Raw genomic sequence first — 27,655 nt, 5'->3', positions numbered from 1 at the left:
GTGCTGACTGTAATAATGCACTGTTATAGTCACTGTGCTGACTGTAATAATGCACTATTATGGCCTCTCTGCTGACTGTAATAATGCACTGTTATAGTCACTGTGCTGACTGTAATAATGCACTGTTATAGTCACTGTGCTGACTGTAATAATGCACTGTTATAGTCACTGTGCTGACTAATGCACTGTTATGGTCACTGTGCTGACTGTAATAATGCACTGTTATGGTCACTGTGCTGACTGTAATAATGCACTGTTATGGTCACTGTGCTGACTGTAATAATGCACTGTTATGGTCACTGTGCTGACTGTAATAATGCACTATTATGGCCTCTCTGCTGACTGTAATAATGCACTGTTATAGTCACTGTGCTGACTGTAATAATGCACTGTTATAGTCACTGTGCTGACTGTAATAATGCACTGTTATAGCCTCTCTGCTGACTGTAATAATGCACTGTTATAGTCACTGTGCTGACTGTAATAATGCACTGTTATAGCCTCTCTGCTGACTGTAATAATGCACTGTTATAGTCACTGTGCTGACTGTAATAATGCACTGTTATGGCCTCTCTGCTGACTGTAATAATGCACTGTTATGGTCACTGTGCTGACTGTAATAATGCACTGTTATGGCCTCTCTGCTGACTGTAATAATGCACTGTTATAGTCACTGTGCTGACTGTAATAATGCACTGTTATAGCCACTGTGCTGACTGTAATAATGCACTGTTATAGCCACTGTGCTGACTGTAATAATGCACTGTTATAGCCACTGTGCTGACTGTAATAATGCACTGTTATGGCCACTGTGCTGACTGTAATAATGCACTGTTATGGTCACTGTGCTGACTGTAATAATGCACTGTTATGGCCACTGTGCTGACTGTAATAATGCACTGTTATGGCCACTGTGCTGACTGTAATAATGCACTGTTATGGCCACTGTGCTGACTGTAATAATGCACTGTTATGGCCACTGTGCTGACTGTAATAATGCACTGTTATGGTCACTGTGCTGACTGTAATCATGCACTGTTATGGTCACTGTGCTGACTGTAATCATGCACTGTTATGGTCACTGTGCTGACTGTAATAATGCACTGTTATAGTCACTGTGCTGACTGTAATAATGCACTGTTATAGTCACTGTGCTGACTAATGCACTGTTATGGCCACTGTGCTGACTAATGCACTGTTATGGTCACTGTGCTGACTAATGCACTGTTATAGTCACTGTGCTGACTGTACTAATGCACTGTTATAGTCACTGTGCTGACTGTACTAATGCACTGTTATAGTCACTGTGCTGACTGTAATAATGCACTGTTATGGCCACTGTGCTGACTGTAATAATGCACTGTTATAGTCACTGTGCTGACTAATGCACTGTTATGGCCACTGTGCTGACTAATTCACTGTTATGGTCACTGTGCTGACTAATTCACTGTTATGGTCACTGTGCTGACTGTAATAATGCACTATCATGGCCACTGTGCTGACTGTAATAATGCACTGTTATGGTCACTGTGCTGACTGTAATAATGCACTGTTATGGTCACTGTGCTGACTGTAATAATGCACTGTTATGGTCACTGTGCTAACTGAGAAGACCCACTTCTCGGACATATCATAAATCACTGCTAGGCCCCTTTCTTCAGTAGAAGACCTAGTTTTCCGTAAAGCATCCACTAAATGCCGTATTTCTTCTCTACACCTTTTATTGTTGCCTCATAGTTCAAACACCAGAGACTCGCATGAAAAGGGCGTGGGAACGTGATTTGGGGAGACGCTATATGAAGATGAATGGTCCGATATTTACACAAACATAGCCTCTAGCTCGATATGTGCAAGATTGAAAGAAACGCATACAAATTATTTAATAGGTGGTACTATGTCCCAGTCAGGTTTAACAAACTGAATGCAGAGATTTCCCCCCTTTGTTGGAGATGTAAATGTATGGATGGCACATTTCTAAATATTTGGTGGGATTGTCTGGTTTTAATCCCTCTCTGGCAAAATATAGCAGCTCTGGTTAACTCCATTTTATCTATACATATTCCCTTCAAGGCTGGCTGTTTTCTCCTTTCCATGGATATCCCAGAGGCATCTAAACTGTTCACTCATAGTTCTCGCACCCAGATCCTGTATTGCGGACCATTGGAGATCTTCGGATCTCCCGACATTGGCTGAAATATCTGGAATATTCATTCTATGGAGAACATTACCAGCATTTTGAAAGGCTCTTGTCCAAAATTCATTAAAGCCTGGGATACCTGGACCACTTACTTCAATGTCCCACCGGCTTTTCACTAAATGACCTGAGAAATGACCCTGTGCTAGTTTGCATGAGCTTCCGGTGATTATATTGTCCAGCCAGGTTGGATCCTTTTTCTATTACCACCCTACCCAACTCCCCCTCTTTTCGCTTTTCTTTTTCTCCCTCCTTTGCCCTTCTTCTTACTTTTCCTCTTACTTTACTAGTTTTTATTACTGCAACATAATAATATCTTAAAAACAAAATAATTGTCTATAGAATATGTAAAGTGTACTGCTTAGTATTTTTATTTTTATTATGAAACCTCTGCATAGGTTTTCTTGTGGTGCCAATTCTTTGTATTCATTACATCTCTAATAAAATTTATTTTGTAAAAAAATAAATAGTGCATAAATACAGTCAGCAGAGAGGGCATCATAGTGCATAATTACAGTCAGCACAGTGGCCATAATAGTGCATAATTACAGTCAGCACAGAGGCCATAATAGTGCATAATTACAGTCAGCAGAGAGGGCATCATAGTGCATAATTAGTCAGCACAGAGGCCATAATAGTGCATAGTTACAGTCAGCACAGTGGCCATCATAGTGCATAATTACAGTCAGCAGAGAGGGCATAATAGTGCATAATTACAGTCAGCACAGTGGCCATCATAGTGCATAATTACAGTCAGCAGAGAGGGCATCATAGTGCATAATTACAGTCAGCACAGTGGCCATCATAGTGCATAATTACAGTCAGCACAGAGGCCATAATAGTGCATAAATACAGTCAGCACAGAGGCCATAATAGTGCATAATTAATTACAGTCAGCACAGTGACCATAATAGGACAGATCTCCTCCACCTAAACACCATATTTTGTTACCAAAAATCGGAGTGCCATATATTACCAAGACGCTCAACCTGGTTGATGCATGGCGGTCCTTACACCCCACCAAAAAATAATTCACCTGTTTATCCCTTACCCACAGCACATGGTCAAGAATAGACTATATTCTGTTTGCAGATCCTCATTTCCCGAATATTAAAGCCGCTAATATTCACCCACCAGTCCTATCAGACCATGGGCTGCTAACCATAATCTTAGAACTATCTACTTCGTCCCATATTAAACCTAGCTGGAGATTCCCTTCCCATCTCACAAACGCAGGAATTACGTAAGAAATTGTTATCCACATGGCAGAGTTACTCTACTGAAAATGAGTGTTTTATGCATTCCAATCCTACAAATGTTTGGCAAGCAGCTAAGGCTGTGATTAGGGGGGGAAATGATAGCTTACATTTCTAGGGTTAAAAGGCAGCAGAAATCAAAATACCTAGATCTTCAAATGCGCCTCACTGAGGCCTTCCAGGCTTTAAAACAAAATCCTACTCAGGAGTCTAGGCTAACTTACCAGTCAGCCAAAATGCACTTTGAAGAATATCTCTGTACCCAGGGAGGTAAATATCTCTTCAATGTACATTTGAAATTTTACAGATTCGACAATAAAGTGGGGTCCATGCTGACTAACCTATTTCATGTATCTACACAAAAAACAGTTGTACACCCACTGCTCCGAGACAATGGTATTGCCACGGATTCCAATGAGCAAATAGCAGAGGTGTTGCGAAATTATTACATGAGGCTATACTCGCCTCCTCGGACCTCTGGGAATGAATCAATGGACTTACCCCCCTCTTCCTCACCCCCTCCCTTACAACAGTATATAGCTTTTTGGCACTCACTATCCCTCCCACAAATCCCAGACCATTTGCGAATATCCCTGACTGCTCTGATCACTACTGAAGAGGTATCGTGGGCAATTAAAAACAGTTGAAACAGTTGGTCGCTCCCCCCCCCCCCCCCCCCCCCCCAATTCATTTAAGTAATTCAAACTATTTATTCATCCCCCAAATCAGCTATATCTTGGAATGGAGTTCTCTCAATACTTTCAGCTTGGCAGAGGCACCCGACAGGGATGCCCCTTATCACCATTGCTTTTTGCAATTGCATTTGAGCCTTTAGCAGTCACAAATAGATCCTCCCCCCTTGTACATGGTATAAAAAATTCACTCAGAAGAACTAAAAGTCATACTATTCGCTGATGAGACTTTGATATTTCTTTCTAAACCCTCCCAATCCATCCCTGCATTGCTACAGCTAAATAGATTCCGGAGAAGTCTCGGGATACAAGGTGAACTTTTCTAAATTGGATATTTTACTTTTGGGGGGAGCAAACCAGTCATCTCTACAGCACCTGAAGATCCCTTTTACCTTCACCAAATCACACTCTAAATACCTTGGAATTCAAATTAGTGCCGACCTGACCAAATTATATTCGTTAATTTTCTAAAATTATAGCTGCCATTTCGACCAAATTGACAGCTTGGAAGGTTCTCACTGTATCATTATTAGGCAGACTGGCAATTATCAATTCGATTATTTCCCCCAAAATATTTGACACAATGCAGATGCTCCCAATAGCACTGACCCGTTCAGATATAAATCAACTTGAATCTATGTTTTCAAAAAAAAAAAACGCACCAGTAAACCCTCAAGATGTACTGAGACCTCTCCCACGGATCCAGATCTGGGTACTAAAATTTTCAATTTGAGTAAATACATTCTCACACCTGAAGAGACAGCAGTCTTAGAGAAAGGTCTTAAATTTTGTCCCAGTAACCATGTGAACTTTTTCGACCTCTATGTAGATGTGGAGAAGTTTATAAGAAAACTCTCTTTGAAAAAATTCTTTGCCCTAAAAGATACCCCAGAGGCTGATAACCCTAATGAACAAACTCTTACTATAACCCCTTTCAAGAAAAAATCAACCTTTAATCCAAGTTACATCAAGGGATGTTTTATAAATACATTTCAGAAAATAGTATATGAAGAACTACTTTCTCTGAAAGATAATCTCCCCGCCCACAAACATAATCTATCTGGCAAAGAAAGGGAAGCACTAAAAGCCCTACAAACCAATGACGACATTATTATAAAACCCGCCGATAAAGGCGGAGGGGTCGTTATTTTAGATAGGGGGAAATGTATGGAGATATATGGAGGAAGTTTTTAAACAGCTCAGAGACGGAAAAACATAAGAAATTACGGACGGACCCTTCTCAAAGTTTTTAAGAGTTTTAAATTGCTGATTGATAAATATGTAGAATTAGGCACTTTGGTACTTGTTTCCTAGCACGGCCACAATCGCGGGCATCGTGTGCCTTAACTTTAAGGCACACGATGACCACGATGCCCGCGATTTCCTTTGAAAAAAGCACAACTCGGGTACATCGCGTCGGTCGTGTGCCTTAAGAAGGCACACGACGCGACCGACGCGATGCCTACGATTTCCCCATAGGCTTCAATGTTAAAATATTTTAACATTGAAGCCTATGCGCGCCCGACGCGATGCCCTCGATTTCTCCATAGGCTTCAATGTTAAAATATTTAACATTGAAGCCTATGCGATGGACCCGATTTGTCCATAGGCTTCAATGTTAAAATATTTTAACATTGAAACTGAGTCCATTTAACATAGGAAAAAAAATGGGAAAAGGCCCAATATGGGCCATTTCTATGGCCGCCACCCCCACGATTGACGCGAACCCGAAGCGTGGCGAGCGCAGCGAGCCCGCAAGGGTCGGCGGTGCGCGTCCTCTGACCTTTTCATTCCCCTACTATCCACGTCGGCGTGGAGTTGAGAATAGATTAGTGTGGCGAGCCCCGCGAGGGGACGCGGATACCTGTCAAGCCGGCGAGGGGTGTCCCTTGCGGCCTTGACAGGTATCCGCGTCCCCTCGCGTTGCTCGCCACGCTTCGGGCTCGCTGCGCTCGCCACACTAATCTATTCTCAACTCCACGCCGACGTGGATAGTAGGGGAATGAAAAGGTCGGAGGACGCGGGCTCGCTGCGCTCGCCACGCTTCTGGTTCGCGTCAATCGTGGGGGTGGCGGCCACAATGGGGGGCCATTATTTTTCACACACATGCCGGGGCCATACCCAATGAGAAATGGCCCATATTGGCCCTTTTCCCATTTTTTCCTATGTTAAATGGACTCAGTTTCAATGTTAAAATAATTTAACATTGAACCCTATGGACACGATGGACCCAATTTCTCCATAGGCTTCAATGTTAAATTATTTTAACATTGAAGCCTATGGAGAAATCGGGTACATCGCGTCGGTCGCGTCGTGTGCGTTTTGGTATGCACCCGGCGCGACCGACACGATTTTTTCCGACACGACCACCACGATAGAAATCGTTGTGGCCGTGCTAGGAAACAAGTACCCGGCACTTTAACTAAAGATACTGCAGAATTTTTGATTAAAGAGGATTATTCGATCCCAGTGGTTTACATGTTGCCTAAAATACATAAAAGCCTCGATAACCCTCCAGGACGCCCTATAATTGCTGGCACTAATTCTATAACATCTAACAGGCATGATGTTGGTCATCAGCAACAGATCCTACTTGCAAGATACCAAAGATATTTTAAATAAAATCAAAGAGGTAGAATGGGATAACAACTGCTACCTGGTAACGGCAGACGTTACCTCACTTTATACTATCATTAATCATAGTGATGGTATTGAGGCTGTAAGGAATACCATGGTAACCACTGACATGGATCCCAACCTCCAGAATTTTATTTTAGAGGGCATTGATTTTATCTTGCATAACAACTATTTTAATTTTGATGGGTCCTTTTATAACCAAGAAATTCGAACTGCGATGGGGACCAGGTTTGCCCCCAGCTATGCCAATACCTTCATGGCACGCTGGGAGGACCTTATGGTATGGCAGGGCCATGAATGGGGGGCAAACCTGGTCAAATGGTGGAGGTATATTGATGATATACTTTTTATTTGGAATGGGGAAGAGTCTATTTTAAACACTTTTTGTACTTTTTTAAATTCCAATCAACTGAATATAAAAATTAACTTTTAACATTAGTAAAATAACTTTGAACTTTTTATATCTAAATATTTATGTGGAAAATAACCATTTAGAAACTTCTGTCTACATAAAACCATCTGACTCTAACACCTATATTGACCCCAGTAGCAATCACCTTAAACGGTGGTTAACAGGGGTACCAAAGAGTCAATGTATCCGTTTAAAACGTAACTGCTCAAAGACAGAGACATATGAGTATAGCAGTGCCACTATGAAGAAAAAATTTCTGAATAAAGGTTATAAGAAAAGAATACTTGATGACGCCCTAGAAGAAGTGGAGAAACTCCCGCGGGATGTTTTACTAGCCCCAAAGGGACCAAATGAACCAGTCATCACTAACTCCAACGTCCCGATTATTTTACAATAGTCGAGCCATGATAAATATATAGAACAAGTCTTTCACAAGAATTGGAACCTTTTATTGAAAGACCCGGTTTTAAACACCTTTTTATCTGATAAACCTCGTTTTATTTATCGTAGGGCACCAACTGTAAAAGATAAAGTAGTGTCAAGTGCCTTCACTAGTAAACCTATAGGTGGCTCAGTTAGAAGCAAAGGTCTTTATAGAAGTGGGGACTGCCAAATGTGCAAATCATGCAGCTCCACAGATAAGAAAACTACAGACCTGTTTTTAAATGATCAGAATTTTAAAATCCAGCAATTTATGACGTGCAATTCCAAATATGCCATATATGTAATTATGTGTTCGTGCAATAAATTGTATGTAGGAAAAACTACAAGAACCCTTAAGATAAGGTGGGCAGAACACATACGTAATATTAAGAGACAATTCACTGACCACCCCTTTTCCATGCACTTTAAGACACATCACCATGGCTCACCAATTGAGATTATAGGCTTTTGGGGGTTGGAACTGATTAAAGACAATTGGAGACAATACAAAAGATTGCCGTCTAGCACAAAAAGAGATGAGGTGGATTTATGACCTTAATACTCTGTCCCCACATGGATTGAATTCTGATTTTGAATTGAAGTGGTTTTTATAGTCCTGTATTCTGTGTATGTGTTTTTAATCATATGCATTTTTTTGTAACAGTGTAGGTATTTATATGTGGCTTTTAGTATTTTTTATATATGTATTTTTTATATATGTATTTTTCTATAATAATTCATATATATTTATTATATCCATGTGCAATAATCTGCTACCTTGCACTTTAATACTTATATACATTTCATTAAGAGGAAGAGTGGTGCGTTAATACATCAATGCCCACATCTCCCACACTAAGTACAGTAGGAGCAAGTTTCATCTTTGCTCCTTTGTCCATGGCTAGCCATGTCTATTCTATTGTTCTCAGCTGCAATACATGGCTAGCCATGGCCAAAGGAGCAAAGATGAAACTTGCTCCTACTGTATGTCTGTTTATGGAACTGGTAAATGCTGCCAGACCTGCCCATGAAAGATATTGGGTAACGCTGCCAGACTTCCGGGAATGGAAGTCATGGCTGTGCGTTCCATTGTGCGGTCCAGCCCTATGCCCTTGTCCCCATGTGATGGGAGTTACTGAATACCGGAAGTGACGCATGTGTTTCATATGCAGTTCACTCACCGCTTTCCCCCCATCGCGTTTAATACATCGGAATACACCCGGCGGCGGAAGTAGATGGCGGAAGAGACGCATGCGGTCCACATGCGGGTCACTCACCGCCCACCTCTCGCCGCGTTTTAAACATCCAGAGATACCCGGCGGCGGAAGCGACGCATGCGGTCCACATGCGTGTCGCTTGCCGCTTCCGGGACGGGGGTCTTTAACTCTGCTTTACTTTGTGTTGCATAAATATGCACATTTGTATAAACACTATTCAGTGTTTTACTTCCTTTAAGTCTCCACTTACACCAGGAGCGGAATGTGGTCCTTAGAATACCATATAATACGTTTTCCGGACACTTCCGGTTTTATCCCCTCCCTGTTTAGGGGAGTGAACCTTATGTCATTAGCCACAGGTATAAATACCTCCACTGGTCACGGTCAGTCTCCTACCTTGAAAAAGACAGCTAGACTGTCGAACGCGTTGGTGGAGAGGGATTGTGCAACTATCTACCTGTATCATTGGAACTCCTGGTTAGCGGTGGGTGGCCATACACCGCTCCCTCAGGTATAGTCCCATTTTACTTTTCATCTTGGTAATACAGGCTGTATTATTTTGCACTTATCCTACCCTAATAAAATACTCCTACTGAGACAATCCTACTTTTCTTTATATACCGGGTTGGATTGGAGAATATATCTAATGGTGTCTGGGCTACTACTACTTGAACCCTAAAGATACCCTGATAGGAGGAACACTACGTGCGTACATGTGAGTACGGTACGCATCTTCGCCTTTGATTTATAGACGTATATCGACACGGAGGTGACCCTAATAAAGATACCTTTATATGTTGGTACACATATCACTTTCGAGTGAGTAATGGTACGAGTTACCTACCTGGGAACCCATTCACCTATATGCCTTCCCATCACACTTACCGCTTAGTCCATTGACTTTTATTGATATAGTATATCTTTCTTTCTTTTTTTCCTGCCCATACAATCTCGACTGACCATCTCTGAGGGCACTTTAAGTGGAAGAACAGGAATCCAGCGCCACTTTCACTATTTGGTTTCTCTTTGCTGCCTTATGAGCATATCTGTACATATATAAAAGTGTACAAGATATGATGGGTTGCAAACGAAGGCAGCTGCAGTGCTGATGAAGCCGATTTCAGATCCCGGGAGAACTAGCCAGAAAATATATTACATAATCACATGTATGTTAAAGCGGTCGATCCCCCTGCACTACAGTGTCTGCACTGCAGTCACCGCTAGTTGCAAATAATTGTTTTTACCAGGATTCGGTCTCGCATCGCCAAACCTCCCAACATGACCCTCTCCAGGAGGGACAGAATGCTCTGTTCCTGGACTTCACTCATAATGTATGATTACCATCATCTGTGTTTAAACACCTTTCTTATCAATTAACCTGTTTAACATGGGTGATGGCAATCATACATTAAAAAAGGGAAGTCCAGGAACAGAGCATTGTGTCCCTCCTGGAGAGGGGCATGCTGGGAGGTATGTGTCTCCCCAGTATTGGTAAGTTTCAATGTAATCAGTATCTAATTCAGCTTCCATAGCAAGCAAGCAGGAGACAACCAGCTACTATATCTTCACTACAATCTCCAACACCTTCACAGTTTTCCACATCACCTGCCATATTAAGTAGCTGTTTACAATGATCCCGCTCTCAGTACAAAGGCCACTCCCAATATACAGAATAATTCATGGAAATAGGTTGCAATGATTAATTAAAAATTATATATATTTTAACTTAAGAAAACTTTATTCAAAATAAATGAATTCAATTGCCATGATGAGTGTAATATAAAAGTATGCCTAAAAGGTCAATACACACTGGGTGGCTTTCCCCCTGCCCAGTGCTGTCAGCGGGGGCAGGCGGCTTTGCTAAGCCGTCCACAAAGCCGCTCATCTGCTGGTAATACGGTACCAGCAGATGAGCGGCTTTCCCGGCGATGATGCGAGAGCGCACAGCAGCGCTCTACCCCGGGCCGTAAACACTGGGTGGCTTTGAGCTGAAAGCCGTTCAAAACTCCAAGTTTGAGCAGCTTTCAGCTCAAAATCGTCCAGCGTGTATGGGCCTTATGTCTGCGGTACCCGAATATAAACATACCAAGGGTGAGAAAACCTATGGCAATCACAGAACTATACAACACTGTCAAGTCAAAACAAGAATCAGAGCATTCCAGAATATACCTGACAGTCTGTATAATTTAGCACATCTATCAGCAGCCAATAAATACATTTTTCTTGATATATGGTTTCTGATATGAACACTTTAAATGAATAATCTTATGAACAACAACATCGAAATGAAAAAAAAAATCACCTTGATTAATGCTCATTTTCCACTGTACAAATAATCTGAGTTACTGCCCGGTCTACCCAGTTTGCGGCTCTGTGTAACTAACCTCCTTTACATACTAACCTTGCGCCACAGCAACTAAACCAAGCCCACCCCACAGCGCAATTCACATCACTAATGGTACTCCGTTTCTAAATTGACAGCATTGAAATAGATTCCAATACAATACATTGTCTTGATAGGACATACATATTAAACTGTAGCACATTTTATAGTGTCATTGGGTTACCTTTAGAATATGTGGATGAAATACCTAGTCACACAAACAGTGCCAATAATTAGGCTTGTGTGTGCGTCTCTGAATACGGCTGACTTGTTTCCAGTTGTAAAGCACAACAGAATATTCTGCGCTATATAACAAACTGTAAATACAGAAAAATAACTATGAAATTAATAGAAGTTTTGTGAATAACACAATGGTTCCCAAAATGGGTGCAGTAGAACCCCGGATAGCCTTTCGGGCAGGGTGCCTCAGGCTGATGGCATGGGACCAATTCAAATAATTTATCGGTGTGATAGGCCAAACCAGTATTTGTGGCTTTCAATCATAAAATATTGGGGGGGGGGGGGGGGGGGGGGCAAATCCAGTTCCTTGTCACATGCCTGGAATTTATATATTTTTTCTGCTGTATACAATAAGACTGAAAATAAATTATGATATTCTAGTGTGCAATTATTCAAAAACTAAGTGGAAAAAGTTAATATTTGTTAATTATTTGTGTGCAAATAAGATCACATTTCAGATTGCTTACGCTAAGGGGCTTGGAAGCATTATAGTAAAATTATTTTCAAATGGATGATAGATTTTACTGCACATAAGGAGCAATTAAATTGTGTCTTTAAGGACAGAATAGTGACGGTCCTCCTTATATTGCCATTTTACAAGGTAAAATAAACCCAAGCAACATGAAACATGCCATTTGTGTTCATTCTAGCACCCCTTATCTTTGAAAACCCATGCAGTTCCTCTTCCCTGCCTGGGGTGGCGCTATTTGCTGTAGTGCTTCTAGCAGTGTGATCTGTATATCAGCACTGATATGCAAACCAGACCTGTGCTAGGCACACACAGCAGACAGCGACACTCCAGGCAGGGAACAGAAACTGCATGGGTTTTCAAAGATAGCGGGTGCTAGAATGAACACTACATTTGGGCACCAAAATCTGTAATTTTTTGGTAATTCTGTTTGCTAGCTAGGGGTGGGGTTAAGAGAAAAAATGTCAGCGCAGGCAGTTGTTTGCGCATGAACAGAACAACAATTGAACTGCTCTGTCTGGGGACTGGCACTGGCAGCTGCTGGCACAAACACTTCAATACCCATCATATTGATCAAAGTAGAAACTACGAGAGAGAGATAGAGAGAGGGAGAGAGAATTGCATTTATGCCTAGAAAACATAGGCAGTAACAAAATCTTTGTTTAGATCATTAACATGACCAATATTCCTTTCAAACCTGGGAATAACAAAGTAGGCAAACACTGGCCTGACCAATAAACCTTTTCTTTCTACATGGTTTATAGATGTCACACTCCACCCAGGGAATTGTTATAAAGTAAAGCTACTGAATAACGTATGCATTTATGTAGTACCATGAAATGTCTGTTGGGTTTCAAACAAGACAAAGCAATAAACCAAAAGGTGCAGGCGAAAAACAACACGACTAGCTGAAAGACTAAAAAGAAAAAATATACAAAAAAAAAAAATGTAACATTTTACAGTATATGGCCATATGACTATTACCACGTTTATACTGAATAATTATTTTGTATCTTTCACATAACACAGCACAAAATGTAATTAGCCTTTGGAAGAGTCATGTAAATCAGTGGTTCCTAAACATTTTTGAATCATGGCTCCTATAGTATCAGAAATGTTGTTGTGGCACCCCATGGCCCAAAAAATTGTTGTGGTATAATTTAGAAAAATAAATTAAATTAAGTAAATTGTGTTTATATGTCATCCTTAGGGTCAGTAGTGCGTCGAGTGATAGGGGATGCGGTCAAAATACCGGAGGTCGAAATGCTGGCACTTTCTCCCACCTATAGAGGCAAGCAAGTCCGCAGGGGGGGGGGGGGGGGGGGGGGGGGGATCCACGGCCCCTTCTTGTCAGCATTGCGGCAGTCGGGTTTCCGGTCTGGGTATTTCGACCACCGGGATTTCATACTGATCACAGTGATAGGATTTGCTTCTGTTTGGCCACATATTTTTTTATTGGAAGCCACCAGCACTGGTTTTGCCTATTACATTGACCATAATTATTTTGAATTGGTCCTCGACCACCAACACAGGGCACCCCTGCAGGTGTTCAAAGGCACCCCAGGGTGCCACAGCACACAGTTTGGGAACCACTTATGCAAATAATAAAGTTGAAACATTTTAGAAACACAAAGCAAATAAAACTTAGAGAAAGGTATTTTTGAGTCGTGTGGCATCAAGAAGTAGTTGGGTGGGGGTCTTCGCAATAGAAAAAAGTGGAGCTCTGCACGGTCAGAGAGGTGTGTTTATCACTGCCTATTGGCACTCACTGCAATTTAAAAAAAGAAAAGTCTCTACCATACACACACTAAAAATAAGGACAGTATGCGCACCAAAAATGTACACTGTAATGCCTACTACACGCCACACACCCATTACATGCCGTGATGCCCATTACACGTTATGCCACACACCATAATGACCATTACACATTATGCCATGCTGTAATACCTATTGTACCACATGCCAGAATGTCCATTACATATACCTCAGGCTGTAACGTTATGCCACGTAAGTGTCCCTTACCTACATGCTCGTTGCTACGGGTTGCATGCTTAATGCCATGGGGGGGGGGGGGGATTACCCATCCCCCTCACCGCACCAGAGAGAGGGAGCCCCAGTGAGATGGGAGACAGCGCGCTGTGAGAGGGAAGCCCTGGCGCCGTGAGAGGGAGCCAGGCAGTGCAGTGGACAACTCAACCGGCAGGTCAGCGGCATCAGAGCTCCTGATTAGCTGTAGGAATGTGAGGTCTGATTGGCTTGTGACCAGTGGCGTAACTATGGTGTGGCAGCCTCAGCAGTGGCTTGGGGGAGCCAGCGGTTTCAGGGGCGCACTGAAAAATACCTGCTGTCCTGTACGAATACAGTTTGCTGTCACTCAGTAGTAGTGGGTGGCCTACTACTGAGTGACAACAAACTGTGTACTCCTCTGCCCCTGGAGGCAGCCGGTGTCATTACCTGCACACACTTTCTCTAGTATCCCCGGTCAGTCCTTGGAAGCTGAGGCTGGTGACAGAAGGCTATAGTATGTCAGAGGACGGGATGTCCTCCCTGTTACACCGCATGGGCGCTCGTCACTCCTGGGGATCTGCAGCACTACACATGGCGGCACACAGTGGTCCAGGTAACCAGTCTGCACCATTGTCATGTTTTACTAAAGAAGGGAAGAGGGGGGCGCCACAATTTTTTTGGCAGGGGGAGAGCTACATTTATAGTTACGCCACTCCTTGTGACTGAAAGAGCATACATTTTTAAATAGCCGCTGACCTCTTGGCTGAGTAGTCCACTGATCTGCCTGGCCATGCGCATCACTCTGCCCAGCCAGGGCAATGCTGAGCTCGAAAAAAAAACAGTGCTGGGGGAGAACACTGCATTCTATTATGACAGGTAGAACAAGGTCATACTGCTTTCACATTGCAGAAATAGGTAATGACACGGTATTCTTAAATGGGACTTTAAAACGGGTCTGAGCCTTGAGACCTTTCACATTGCAGGTGAAAACCGTTTTAAAAATCATTTAATACCATTCAAAATTCAACCCCGTTTAACCCCCAAGGGACACGTTTCAAGCCATTGAAATAGAGCCATTCACAGCATTTCTCTTGCAGTTTTAAACAATGGTTTTGCATTTATTTCTGTTGCCACTTTCAATACATTGACCAAAAACGTTGATCATCGGTATTGATAAACTTTCAGATCGTAGATCTAGTCCAAAAGCTCAAACATAAAAAAAAAAATGCTATACACAAGTTAGGCGGTATCAGCATTATTATTATACAGCATTATTAAACAACTAGAAACTAAAAACCAGTGCAAAATATAAAAATAACCACATACTGTAGTAAGAATACAAACCATGGGAAAAATAAGTTATCATCCCTTATCCCCCTTTACTTAGTCTAATAATACTACTTTTTATCTAAATTATTAACTAGATTATTAAGAAATTAACTGATTACATGCCAACAAAATGCCATGTGGCCATGATCTATAGTTCTTTGAAAGTTTAAAGAACTGTAGTCCTGATAAAGCCAGTGCCATGTACATTACAGCAGCTACCTATTAGCAGAGGGTGTCTGCCATCTGTATGGGTGCAGGAGCTGCCCCAATATCTGTGTAAGGCTCAAAGGAGGGGGCAATGTCAGCTGCCCCAGTCATGATACGCAGATGGTTCCTACCCCTATGCATGGCACAATATATGGGAATATTTACAAAGACTCTGTTAGGGGAACTTTGTAGCAGAAGGACACAATTGTTCCCATCCCTCCGCATGATCTATAGCCCAGCTGTAAGTGCGTGTCGCCCAGCCAGCTGCTGGCAACCCCTCCGGGAGTGACACCTGCCACAGACACCCATCCCTCCACCTGGTGCCCCACCACTGCTCAGCCTCGCCCCTTCTCCCCCAAATGCGTACACCGTGGCCCACCTTAATGTCATCTAACCCCCTTCTGCTGTCCCCCCCATCCCGGGTGTCGTGGGTCCCTCGTGCTGTCACCACACTCCCGCCCACGCCGCTGTCACGCGCTCACCTGTCACGCTTGAACCACACCACACGGCGGCGTCGCTCTGACGGGGGGCGGTTGCCGGGGCGATGAGGCGAGGTGCTGGTGGGAGGCTCCTGCGGGTGACAGCGAAGGGAGGGTCGGAGCCCTCCGGGATCCGCTACGCCGCTGCTTGTAATGACTATGGTGTCTTCCTGCTACGCCCCCTGCAGCCAATGGATGCGCATGAAAAAATGTCAGGCCAATCGTTTACGGTCGCTCTCCCAACTACACTGACCAATGGGAGACGGACGGTGGAACTGACCAATGAAAAAATAAGGGACGGAGCAGGCAACCAATAGCTGGGTGACCCTCGAGAGGTGGCCAATAGGGGAGGGAAACGCAGTATGACGGCCCTCCAATAACGACCCGTGGGTGGCTCTCGCCCTCAACGCCCGGCTCCCACACCCAGGAGATAGATGCGCGAGTGTTCCGTTGTATAGTCATCCCGTTAACCTGTCACGTAGTGTTACCCCCTCTATGAGCATCCAGAGCCAACTGTCTGCCGCCAGCGATCTATGGTCACAGGAAATGCATCTGTCACACACTATTTCGCACAGTGCCGGCCCGGTGCCCTCCCGGGAAACTCGCAAAAATCACTTGTTATCTACCGTCACGTCACGGACGCTGTCCTGCATTATGGAGGGAGCAGCAAATGACAACAAGCTACCTGTGCTTATAGGAATGCACACCAATAACAGATCTCCCAGCATGCCCCTCTCCAGGAGGACACGATGCTCTGCCCCTGCACTTCCCTCTGAATGAATGCCTGCCATCACCTGCGTTCATACCTCCCAACATGCCCCTCTCCAGGAGGACACGATGCTCTGCCCCTCTCCAGAAGGACACGATGCTCTGCCCCTGCACTTCCCTCTGAATGAATGCCTGTCATCACCTGTGCTCATACCTCCCAACATGCCCCTCTCCAGGAGGACACGATGCTCTGCCCCTGCACTTCCCTCTGAATGAATACCTGCCATCACCTGCGTTCATACCTCCCAACATGCCCCTCTCCAGGAGGACACGATGCTCTGCCCCTCTCCAGAAGGACACGATGCTCTGCCCCTGCACTTCCCTCTGAATGAATGCCTGCCATCACCTGTGCTCATACCTCCCAACATGCCTCTCTCCAGGAGGACACGATGCTCTGCCCCTGCACTTCCCTCTGAATGAATGCCTGCCATCACCTGCGTTCATACCTCCCAGCATGCCCCTCTCCAGGAGGACACGATGCTCTGCCCCTCTCCAGGAGGACACGATGCTCTGCCCCTGCACTTCCCTCTGAATGAATACCTGCCATCACCTGCGTTCATACCTCCCGGCATGCCCCTCTCCAGGAGGACACGATGCTCTGCCCCTGCACTTCCCTCTGAATGAATACCTGCCATCACCTGCGCTCATACCTCCCGACATGCTCCTCTCCAGGAGGACACGATGCGCTGCCCCTGCACTTACCTCTAAATAAATACCTGCCATCACCTGCGCTCATACCTCCCGACATGCCCCTCTCCAGGAGGACACGATGCTCTGCCCCTGCACTTCCCTCTGAATGAATACCTGCCATCACCTGCGTTCATACCTCCCAACATGCCCCTCTCCAGGAGGACACGATGCGCTGCCCCTGCACTTCCCTCTGAATGAATACCTGCCATCACCTGCGTTCATACCTCCCAACATGCCCCTCTCCAGGAGGACACGATGCGCTGCCCCTGCACTTACCTCTAAATAAATACCTGCCATCACCTGCGCTCATACCTCCCGACATGCCCCTCTCCAGGAGGACACGATGCTCTGCCCCTGCACTTCCCTCTGAATGAATACCTGCCATCACCTGCGTTCATACCTCCCAACATGCCCCTCTCCAGGAGGACACGATGCGCTGCCCCTGCACTTCCCTCTGAATGAATACCTGCCATCACCTGCGTTCATACCTCCCAACATGCCCCTCTCCAGGAGGACACGATGCGCTGCCCCTGCACTTCCCTCTGAATGAATGCCTGCCATCACCTGTGCTCATACCTCCCGACATGCCCCTCTCCAGGAGGACACGATGCTCTGCCCCTGCACTTCCCTCTGAATGAATGCCTGCCATCACCTGCGCTCATACCTCCCAACATGCCCCTCTCCAGGAGGACACGATGCTCTGCCCCTCTCCAGGAGGACACGATGCGCTGCCCCTGCACTTCCCTCTGAATGAATACCTGCCATCACCTGCACTGATACCTCCCGACATGCCCCTCTCCAGGACACAATGCTCTGCTCCTGCACTTCCCTCTGAATGAATACCTGCCATCACCTGCGCTCATATCTCCCGGCATGCCCCTCTCCAGGAGGACACGATGCTCTGCCCCTGCACTTCCCTCTGAATGAATGCCTGCCATCACCTGTGCTCATATCTCCCGGCATGTCCCTCTCCAGGAGGACACGATGCTCTGCCCCTGCACTTCCCTCTGAATGAATACCTGCCATCACCTGCACTCATACCTCCCAACATACCCCCTCCCAACATGCCCCTCTCCAGGAGGACACGATGCTCTGCTCCTGCACTTCCCTCTGAATGAATACCTGCCATCACCTGCGTTCATACCTCCCGACATGCCCCTCTCCAGGAGGACACGATGCGCTGCCCCTGCACTTCCCTCTGAATGAATACCTGCCATCACCTGTGCTCATACCTCCCAGCATGCCCCTCTCCAGGAGGACACGATGCTCTGCCCCTGCACTTCCCTCTGAATGAATACCTGCCATCACCTGTGCTCATATCTCCCGGCATGCCCCTCTCCAGGAGGACACGATGCGCTGCCCCTGCACTTCCCTCTGAATGAATACCTGCCATCACCTGCGTTCATACCTCCCGACATGCCCCTCTCCAGGAGGACACGATGCGCTGCCCCTGCACTTCCCTCTGAATGAATACCTGCCATCACCTGCGTTCATACCTCCCGACATGCCCCTCTCCAGGAGGACACAATGCTCTGCCCCTGCACTTCCCTCTGAATTAATACCTGCCATCACCTGCGTTCATACCTCCCAGCATGCCCCTCTCCAGGAGGACACGATGCTCTGCTCCTGCACTTCCCTCTGAATGAATACCTGCCATCACCTGTGCTCATACCTCCCAGCATGCCCCTCTCCAGGAGGACTCCATGCTCTGCCCCTGCACTTCCCTCTGAATGAATACCTGCCATCACCTGCGCTCATACCTCCCAGCATGCCCCTCTCCAGGAGGACACGATGCTCTGCCCCTGCACTTCCCTCTGAATGAATACCTGCCATCACCTGCGCTCATACCTCCCAGCATGCCCCTCTCCAGGAGGACACGATGCTCTGCCCCTGCACTTCCCTCAGAATGAATACCTGCCATCACCTGCGTTCATATCTCCCAACATGCCCCTCTCCAGGACACAATGCTCTGCTCCTGCACTTCCCTCTGAATGAATACCTGCCATCACCTGTGTTCATACCTCCCGACATGCCCCTCTCCAGGAGGACACGATGCTCTGCCCCTGCACTTCCCTCTGAATGAATACCTGCCATCACCTGCGTTCATACCTCCCGACATGCCCCTCTCCAGGAGGACACGATGCGCTGCCCCTGCACTTCCCTCTGAATGAATACCTGCTATCACCTGCGCTCATACCTCCCAACATGCCCCTCTCCAGGAGGACACGATGCTCTGCCCCTGCACTTCCCTCTGAATGAATACCTGCTATCACCTGCGTTCATACCTCCCGACATGCCCCTCTCCAGGAGGACACGATGCGCTGCCCCTGCACTTCCCTCTGAATGAATACCTGCCATCACCTGCGTTCATACCTCCCAGCATGCCCCTCTCCAGGAGGACACGATGCTCTGCTCCTGCACTTCCCTCTGAATGAATACCTGCCATCACCTGCGTTCATACCTCCCGACATGCCCCTCTCCAGGAGGACTCCATGCTCTGCCCCTGCACTTCCCTCTGAATGAATACCTGCCATCACCTGCGTTCATACCTCCCAGCATGCCCCTCTCCAGGAGGACACGATGCTCTGCCCCTGCACTTCCCTCTGAATGAATACCTGCCATCACCTGCGTTCATACCTCCCGACATGCCCCTCTCCAGGAGGACACAATGCTCTGCCCCTGCACATCCCTCAGAATGAATACCTGCCATCACCTGCGCTCATATCTCCCGGCATGCCCCTCTCCAGGAGGACACGATGCTCTGCCCCTGCACTTCCCTCTGAATGAATGCCTGCCATCACCTGCGTTCATACCTCCCAGCATGCCCCTCTCCAGGAGGACTCCATGCTCTGCCCCTGCACTTCCCTCTGAATGACTACCTGCCATCACCTGCGTTCATACCTCCCGACATGCCCCTCTCCAGGAGGACACGATGCTCAGCCCCTGCACTTCCCTCTAAATGAATACCTGCCATCACCTGCGCTCATACCTCCCAGCATGCCCCTCTTCAGGAGGACACGATGCTCTGCCCCTGCACTTCCCTCTGAATGAATACCTGCCATCACCTGCGTTCATACCTCCCGACATGCCCCTCTCCAAATGCTCTGCCCCTGCACTTCCCTCTGAATGAATACCTGCCATCACCTGTGCTCATACCTCCCGACATGCCCCTCTCCAGGAGGACACGATGCTCTGCCCCTGCCCCTCTCCAGGAGGACACGATGCTCTGCCCCTGCACTTCCCTCTGAATGAATACCTGCCATCACCTGCGCTCATACCTCCCGGCATGCCCCTCTCCAGGAGGACTCCATGCTCTGCCCCTGCACTTCCCTCTGAATGAATACCTGCCATCACCTGCGTTCATACCTCCCGACATGCCCCTCTCCAGGAGGACACGATGCTCTGCCCCTGCCCCTCTCCAGGAGGACACGATGCTCTGCCCCTGCACTTCCCTCTGAATGAATACCTGCCATCACCTGCGTTCATACCTCCCAGCATGCCCCTCTCCAGGAGGACTCCATGCTCTGCCCCTGCACTTCCCTCTGAATGACTACCTGCCATCACCTGCGTTCATACCTCCCGACATGCCCCTCTCCAGGAGGACACGATGCTCAGCCCCTGCACTTCCCTCTAAATGAATACCTGCCATCACCTGCGCTCATACCTCCCAGCATGCCCCTCTTCAGGAGGACACGATGCTCTGCCCCTGCACTTCCCTCTGAATGAATACCTGCCATCACCTGCGTTCATACCTCCCGACATGCCCCTCTCCAAATGCTCTGCCCCTGCACTTCCCTCTGAATGAATACCTGCCATCACCTGTGCTCATACCTCCCGACATGCCCCTCTCCAGGAGGACACGATGCTCTGCCCCTGCCCCTCTCCAGGAGGACACGATGCTCTGCCCCTGCACTTCCCTCTGAATGAATACCTGCCATCACCTGCGCTCATACCTCCCGGCATGCCCCTCTCCAGGAGGACTCCATGCTCTGCCCCTGCACTTCCCTCTGAATGAATACCTGCCATCACCTGCGTTCATACCTCCCGACATGCCCCTCTCCAGGAGGACACGATGCTCTGCCCCTGCCCCTCTCCAGGAGGACACGATGCTCTGCCCCTGCACTTCCCTCTGAATGAATACCTGCCATCACCTGCGTTCATACCTCCCAGCATGCCCCTCTCCAGGAGGACTCCATGCTCTGCCCCTGCACTTCCCTCTGAATGAATACCTGCCATCACCTGCGTTCATACCTCCCGACATGCCCCTCTCCAGGAGGACACGATGCTCTGCCCCTGCCCCTCTCCAGGAGGACACGATGCTCTGCCCCTGCACTTCCCTCTGAATGAATACCTGCCATCACCTGCGCTCATACCTCCCAACATGCCCCTCTCCAGGAGGACACAATGCTCTGCCCCTGCACTTCCCTCTGAATGAATACCTGCCATCACCTGCGTTCATACCTCCCGACATGCCCCTCTCCAGGAGGACTCCATGCTCTGCCCCTGCACTTCCCTCTGAATGAATACCTGCCATCACCTGCGCTCATACCTCCCAACATGCCCCTCTCCAGGAGGACACGATGCTCTGCCCCTGCACTTCCCTCTGAATGAATACCTGCCATCACCTGCGTTCATACCTCCCAACATGCCCCTCTCCAGGAGGACACGATGCGCTGCCCCTGCACTTACCTCTGAATGAATACCTGCTATCACCTGCGTTCATACCTCCCGACATGCCCCTCTCCAGGAGGACACGATGCGCTGCCCCTGCACTTCCCTCTGAATGAATACCTGCCATCACCTGCGTTCATACCTCCCGACATGCCCCTCTCCAGGAGGACACGATGCTCTGCCCCTGCACTTCCCTCTGAATGAATACCTGCCATCACCTGCGTTCATACCTCCCAGCATGCCCCTCTCCAGGAGGACACGATGCTCTGCTCCTGCACTTCCCTCTGAATGAATACCTGCCATCACCTGTGTTCATACCTCCCGACATGCCCCTCTCCAGGAGGACTCCATGCTCTGCCCCTGCACTTCCCTCTGAATGAATACCTGCCATTACCTGTGCTCATACCTCCCAACATGCCCCTCTCCAGGAGGACACAATGCTCTGCCCCTGCACTTCCCTCAGAATGAATACCTGCCATCACCTGCGCTCATATCTCCCGGCATGCCCCTCTCCAGGAGGACACGATGCTCTGCCCCTGCACTTCCCTCTGAATGAATGCCTGCCATCACCTGCGTTCATACCTCCCAGCATGCCCCTCTCCAGGAGGACTCCATGCTCTGCCCCTGCACTTCCTTTTGAATGAATACCTGCCATCACCTGCGTTCATACCTCCCGACATGCCCCTCTCCAGGAGGACACGATGCTCTGCCCCTGCACTTCCCTCTAAATGAATACCTGCCATCACCTGCGCTCATACCTCCCAGCATGCCCCTCTTCAGGAGGACACGATGCTCTGCCCCTGCACTTCCCTCTGAATGAATACCTGCCATCACCTGCGCTCATACCTCCCGACATGCCCCTCTCCAGGAGGACTCCATGCTCTGCCCCTGCACTTCCCTCTGAATGAATGCCTGCCATCACCTGCGTTCATACCTCCCGACATGCCCCTCTCCAGGAGGACACGATGCTCTGCCCCTGCCCCTCTCCAGGAGGACACGATGCGCTGCCCCTGCACTTCCCTCTGAATGAATACCTGCCATCACCTGTGCTCATACCTCCCGGCATGCCCCTCTCCAGGAGGACATGATGCTCTGCCCCTGCACTTCCCTCAGAATGAATACCTGCCATCACCTGCGTTCATACCTCCCGACATGCCCCTCTCCAAATGCTCTGCCCCTGCACTTCCCTCTGAATGAATACCTGCCATCACCTGTGCTCATACCTCCCAACATGCCCCTCTCCAGGAGGACACGATGCTCTGCCCCTGCACTTCCCTCTGAATGAATACCTGCCATCACCTGCGTTCATACCTCCCGACATGCCCCTTTCCAGGAGGACACGATGCTCTGCTCCTGCACTTACCTCTGAATGAATACCTGCCATCACCTGCGTTCATACCTCCCGACATGCCCCTCTCCAGGAGGACACGATGCTCTGCACCTGCACTTCCCTCTGAATGAATACCTGCCATCACCTGCATTCATACCTCCCGACATGCCCCTCTCCAAATGCGCTGCCCCTGCACTTCCCTCTGAATGAATACCTGCCATCACCTGTGCTCATACCTCCCAACATGCCCCTCTCCAGGAGGACACGATGCTCTGCCCCTGCACTTCCCTCTGAATGAATACCTGCCATCCCCTGTGCTCATACCTCCCGACATGCCCCTCTCCAGGAGTATCTGTTGTCATATGTTTAGTGACCCCCTGTGTGGAGTTTAAGCGTCTCTTTTGACAAATGCTGTTTAACCCCTGCAGGACGGTGATCCGCCAATCGGGATAACGACGGTCAGTATCCCGACATCGGAATCCCGACTGGCGGTGCTCCGACGGGGGCAAGCGCAAAGAAGCCCCTTGCGGGCTCGGTGGCTCACTTTGCTCACCACAGGTTCCATTCTTCCTCTATGGGGGTCGTGGACCCCTACAATGGAGAATAGCCCCTGTCAGTCGGGATTCCGACTCGGGCATTAAAACAGTCGGGATTCTGATGTCGGAGTACTGACCATCAGAATACAGGGACACCACCTACTTATTCAAAATCATAACATCTGGGACCTATAGGCCTTCTTTAGTGCCCAAACCCTTGTTAGTCAAAAGAAATTGCAAGTGGGTCATATTTAAGTGATGCCCCTTTGTGGGTTTCAAGTGTCATATTGTTTGACCAACGCTGTTTAACCCTTGCAGGACTCTAGCTTCTTATTCCAAAAGATGACATCTGGTACCTATGCCCACTTTAGTGCCCTATTTTTCCCAAAACCTTGTTGGTCAAAGTCATTTGCAGGTGGGTCATATGCAAGTGACCCCCCTCTGATTTGGTTTCAATATTCATATTGTTTGAGAAACGCTCTTTAACCCTTGCAAGACACCAGCTACTTATTCAAAAAAGATTAAATCTGGGACCTATGCCCCCTTTGTCAGCCTATTTCATGACTAAAATCGGATTGGCACAGGCAAAATACAATTGAGATTTATGTAATGGATATTTTTTTCTTTGTATAATAATAATTAAATGATCCTACCTAATGTAATTGTTTTGATATCAACATTTTTTGAATACCAAGCTGGATCATTAATAAGAAGCAGCTTTATCTAACATGTGGCATATTTGCCAGTATCATGTTATAACTGCAGCATGTGGGATACCCACCACCAGTATTTAATAGCTTGCCTGCGGCTCACATCTTGCATGTAATACCAGTAACTTGCAGGATACAAGACCGACATATGGTTACTCACCGCTAGCATGTAATACACTGACATGCAGGATACTCACCACTAGCAGGTAAAACACTAACATGTGCGCTGTTCACCCCTAGCATGTAACACCACCAGCATGCAGCTACTCACCACTGGCATGTCATACAACCAGCATGCACGCTATTTACCACTAGCATGTCATACCACCAGAATAAAGGAGAGAGGGCGGTCTGCTGCATCCCTGCTAAACCAACTCTAATACAATACCCCCCCCCCCCCCCCCCCAAGGCGAAATCATACTTTGAGACAGTATATGGGATTGAATCATTGGCCACAGTTTTATTCTCATAACCTTATTTACACTTGCAGGGAGAGGACAGAGAACAGTGGGCAAGGCAACACCTGTCAATGATGCTCACTGATTTATGATGGGGCACCCGCTATAAAGCCAGCCCCACAGATCACCCGCACCTTGGCACCCACCGTCGACAGCTGAAGACTGTCGTAAGGCCCCTTACCGAGGGAGACTCTGCAAACCTCAGCTGCCCCCCCTTCACTATAAAACCCTCAGCTGCCCCTTCTTCCTGCCACTCCAGCGCTTTCTGCTGGGCCCCCTACGGATGATGCCATACCTGTAACCTATGCCACCTGCCAGTGCTCTTTCGCCCCTGCCATGTCAGTGCACCCCACTGTCTTCCAATCAAGAGACTATACTTCTCCCAAAGTATTGAAATGTACCGCTATCATGCCAGGGCTAACAGACGCTCCCTTACACCACAACAATGTGCCCATGTGCCACTTCGCCCCCTTTCGTCCGGATCAAAGTATTTGTCTGTCTTTCATTGCCCACCTTAACTGCCTCCCATAGAGCCTGGCAACGGCTCTGATTGCCGCCTTATGAAGGTTGGAATGGACCACGCTCCATAAGCGCCGTGGTCTGCGTGTCCAGCAGAGGGGAGTAATCGTTAGTTTGCTGTTACTCCGCCGCCGACAGGCTTGACGTTCTCTATGTAGCGATCTGACCTCCATCTGCCACACTGCTTTGCCCACCTGCTGGCCCACAAAGGCATTGACCTCTGTAAACTGGGCATGCGGAGAAGTCCACTTGCTCCCGCAGCTGGACCAATTTTCCTTTCTCTTTCACTCATCCTGGTGACACAGCTCAACCTTGGGATGTAGGAGGGTCCGAAGGATGCAGGCACCTATGCTAAAGACTTGAGAGGCAGGCTCCTCCCTTTTGCATCCCAGCAATCTTCAGTTCGTTTTAGGTGCTCACTGGAGTGGGTGCTATGCTGAAGGGCTGCTAGAGCAGCCATAGAGAGATTAGCTAGGGTGTTTGTTTTTTATTAATGTTTCACGTTCGTTAGTGCAGGCACAGTGGGCCTTATTCTAGTTCACTGTTTCTGACCAAATCCTTCTTAGATGGACAAAACCATGTGCACTGCAGGGGGGCAGATGTAAAATGTGCAAAGAGAATTAGATTTGGGTGAGTTATTTTGTTTCGGTGCAGGGAAAATATTGACTGATTTGTACACTGCAATATAGATCTCCCTTTGAAGTAAAACCCCAACCAAATCTAATTCTCTCTGCACAAGTAACATCTGCCCCACCTGCATTGCACATGGTTTTGTCCATCTAAGAAGGATTTTGTCAGAAACAGTGAACTAGAATAAGGCCCAGTGTGAGAATTCTCACACTGACAGCGCAGCAGGGGCTGACAGAAGTGCATCCTGTCAGCTCCCTGTGCACCAAGAGACACTGTCTGGTCTGTCGGTGCAGCGCTGGAGAATCCCTCACTGGAGGGGTTCTTCTGGACCCTGGGGGACCCTGTAGCTGGCTCCCTCCATAGGGGGGGGATCTTGGGTGACGGGCACCCCGTGATGGCGCCCGCCATTTTGTAAGGGTTTCCAAGCTGAACTCTTTGGAGGTTGCAGCCTGGTACAGGAGCTCAGCAGAGCTGGGCAATTCCATGTGATCCTCATTGAAGGGGAGTCACAGGAATCAGAGAAACCTCCAGTGGGGTGCCGGACGGCTCCCCGACAGTCGGGATTCCGACAGTCATTCCTCCGATGTCGGAATCCCGACTGCTCCCTCGTGGGGGTCCACGGCCCCCATAGAATGAGAATAAAATAGGTGGCGAGCGCAGCTCGCCACAGTGCCCGCAGCGTGGCGAGTGCAGCGATGACTGTCGGAATCCCGACTGTCGGGCAAATATCCCACACCCCTTCAGTGGGAGCGGCTTACAGGGGGAGAAAAGGTGCTAAAACCCGGACTCCCTACTGTAGCAGGGACTTGGTCTCTTTCCTAACTCTGTTGTTTGGCGCCCTTTCTACTGCACGGTGCGTAGCTGGAAGGAGTGGATATATCCTGATGACAGAGTGATCGTGTTTCTCCTGAGGCGACGCCATCCCCGGGACCACGTATATCGACTTTGTACTGACGCCTGGCTTATTTTCACTGTGTTGTTTTAACATGACTGAAAGGTGTGATGCTGTGGTGTTTGGGGAGGGAGTGTTGACCAGGGTGGATAACTGCAGATTTTGTGGTTTAAAATTAACCCCTGAACAGATGGACCATGGGGATATTTGCCCTATATGTGAGTCTGTGCCCAGTGGAGCGCAAGCCCAGAGGGCTGAGCAACCAGAGCCGGCGTGGACAGTTGCTTTGGGAAAATCTGTGTCTGCCTTAGTGCAGGTGTTAAACAGGCAGAGAGATGAAATGGTGAGATCTCCCAGACCATTGTCATCCTCTCAGTTGTCTATGGGCTGAATTCCCCCATCTCAAGGGGACCCTGCCTTTATTCAGGTGATGCAGGATACTCCTCTAGGGGTGCAAACATTAAACAATACCCTTATGGAGCAGTTTATTAAGGAATCTGAGG

General features: G+C 47.8%; 1 protein-coding gene across 6 annotated transcripts in view; it reads right to left on the bottom strand.

The window, feature by feature from the left end:
* The window catches only part of BAHD1 (bromo adjacent homology domain containing 1), a 172,432-nt gene that overhangs the window by 137,276 nt on the left and 7,501 nt on the right, over window positions 1-27,655 (bottom strand). For 3 of the 6 annotated variants that reach the window (XR_014466180.1, XM_083166236.1, XM_083166237.1), the window contains exon 1: window positions 15,952-16,154. The exons of 1 other annotated variant lie outside the window; for it this stretch is intronic. The gene's annotated coding sequence lies outside the window, so the exon portion shown is untranslated. Of the gene's footprint in view, window positions 1-15,864; window positions 16,155-27,655 lie in introns of those variants that run through there. 2 more of the 6 variants (XM_083166235.1, XM_083166233.1) reach the window with 2 other exon arrangements.

The sequence above is a fragment of the Crinia signifera genome, chromosome 12, assembly GCF_055691185.1.
Source record: "Crinia signifera chromosome 12, ASM5569118v1, whole genome shotgun sequence".
Lineage (NCBI taxonomy): Eukaryota > Metazoa > Chordata > Amphibia > Anura > Myobatrachidae > Crinia > Crinia signifera.
The sequence above is the reverse complement of the archived record's forward strand: the minus strand, read 5'-3'. Positions and strand labels throughout refer to the sequence as shown.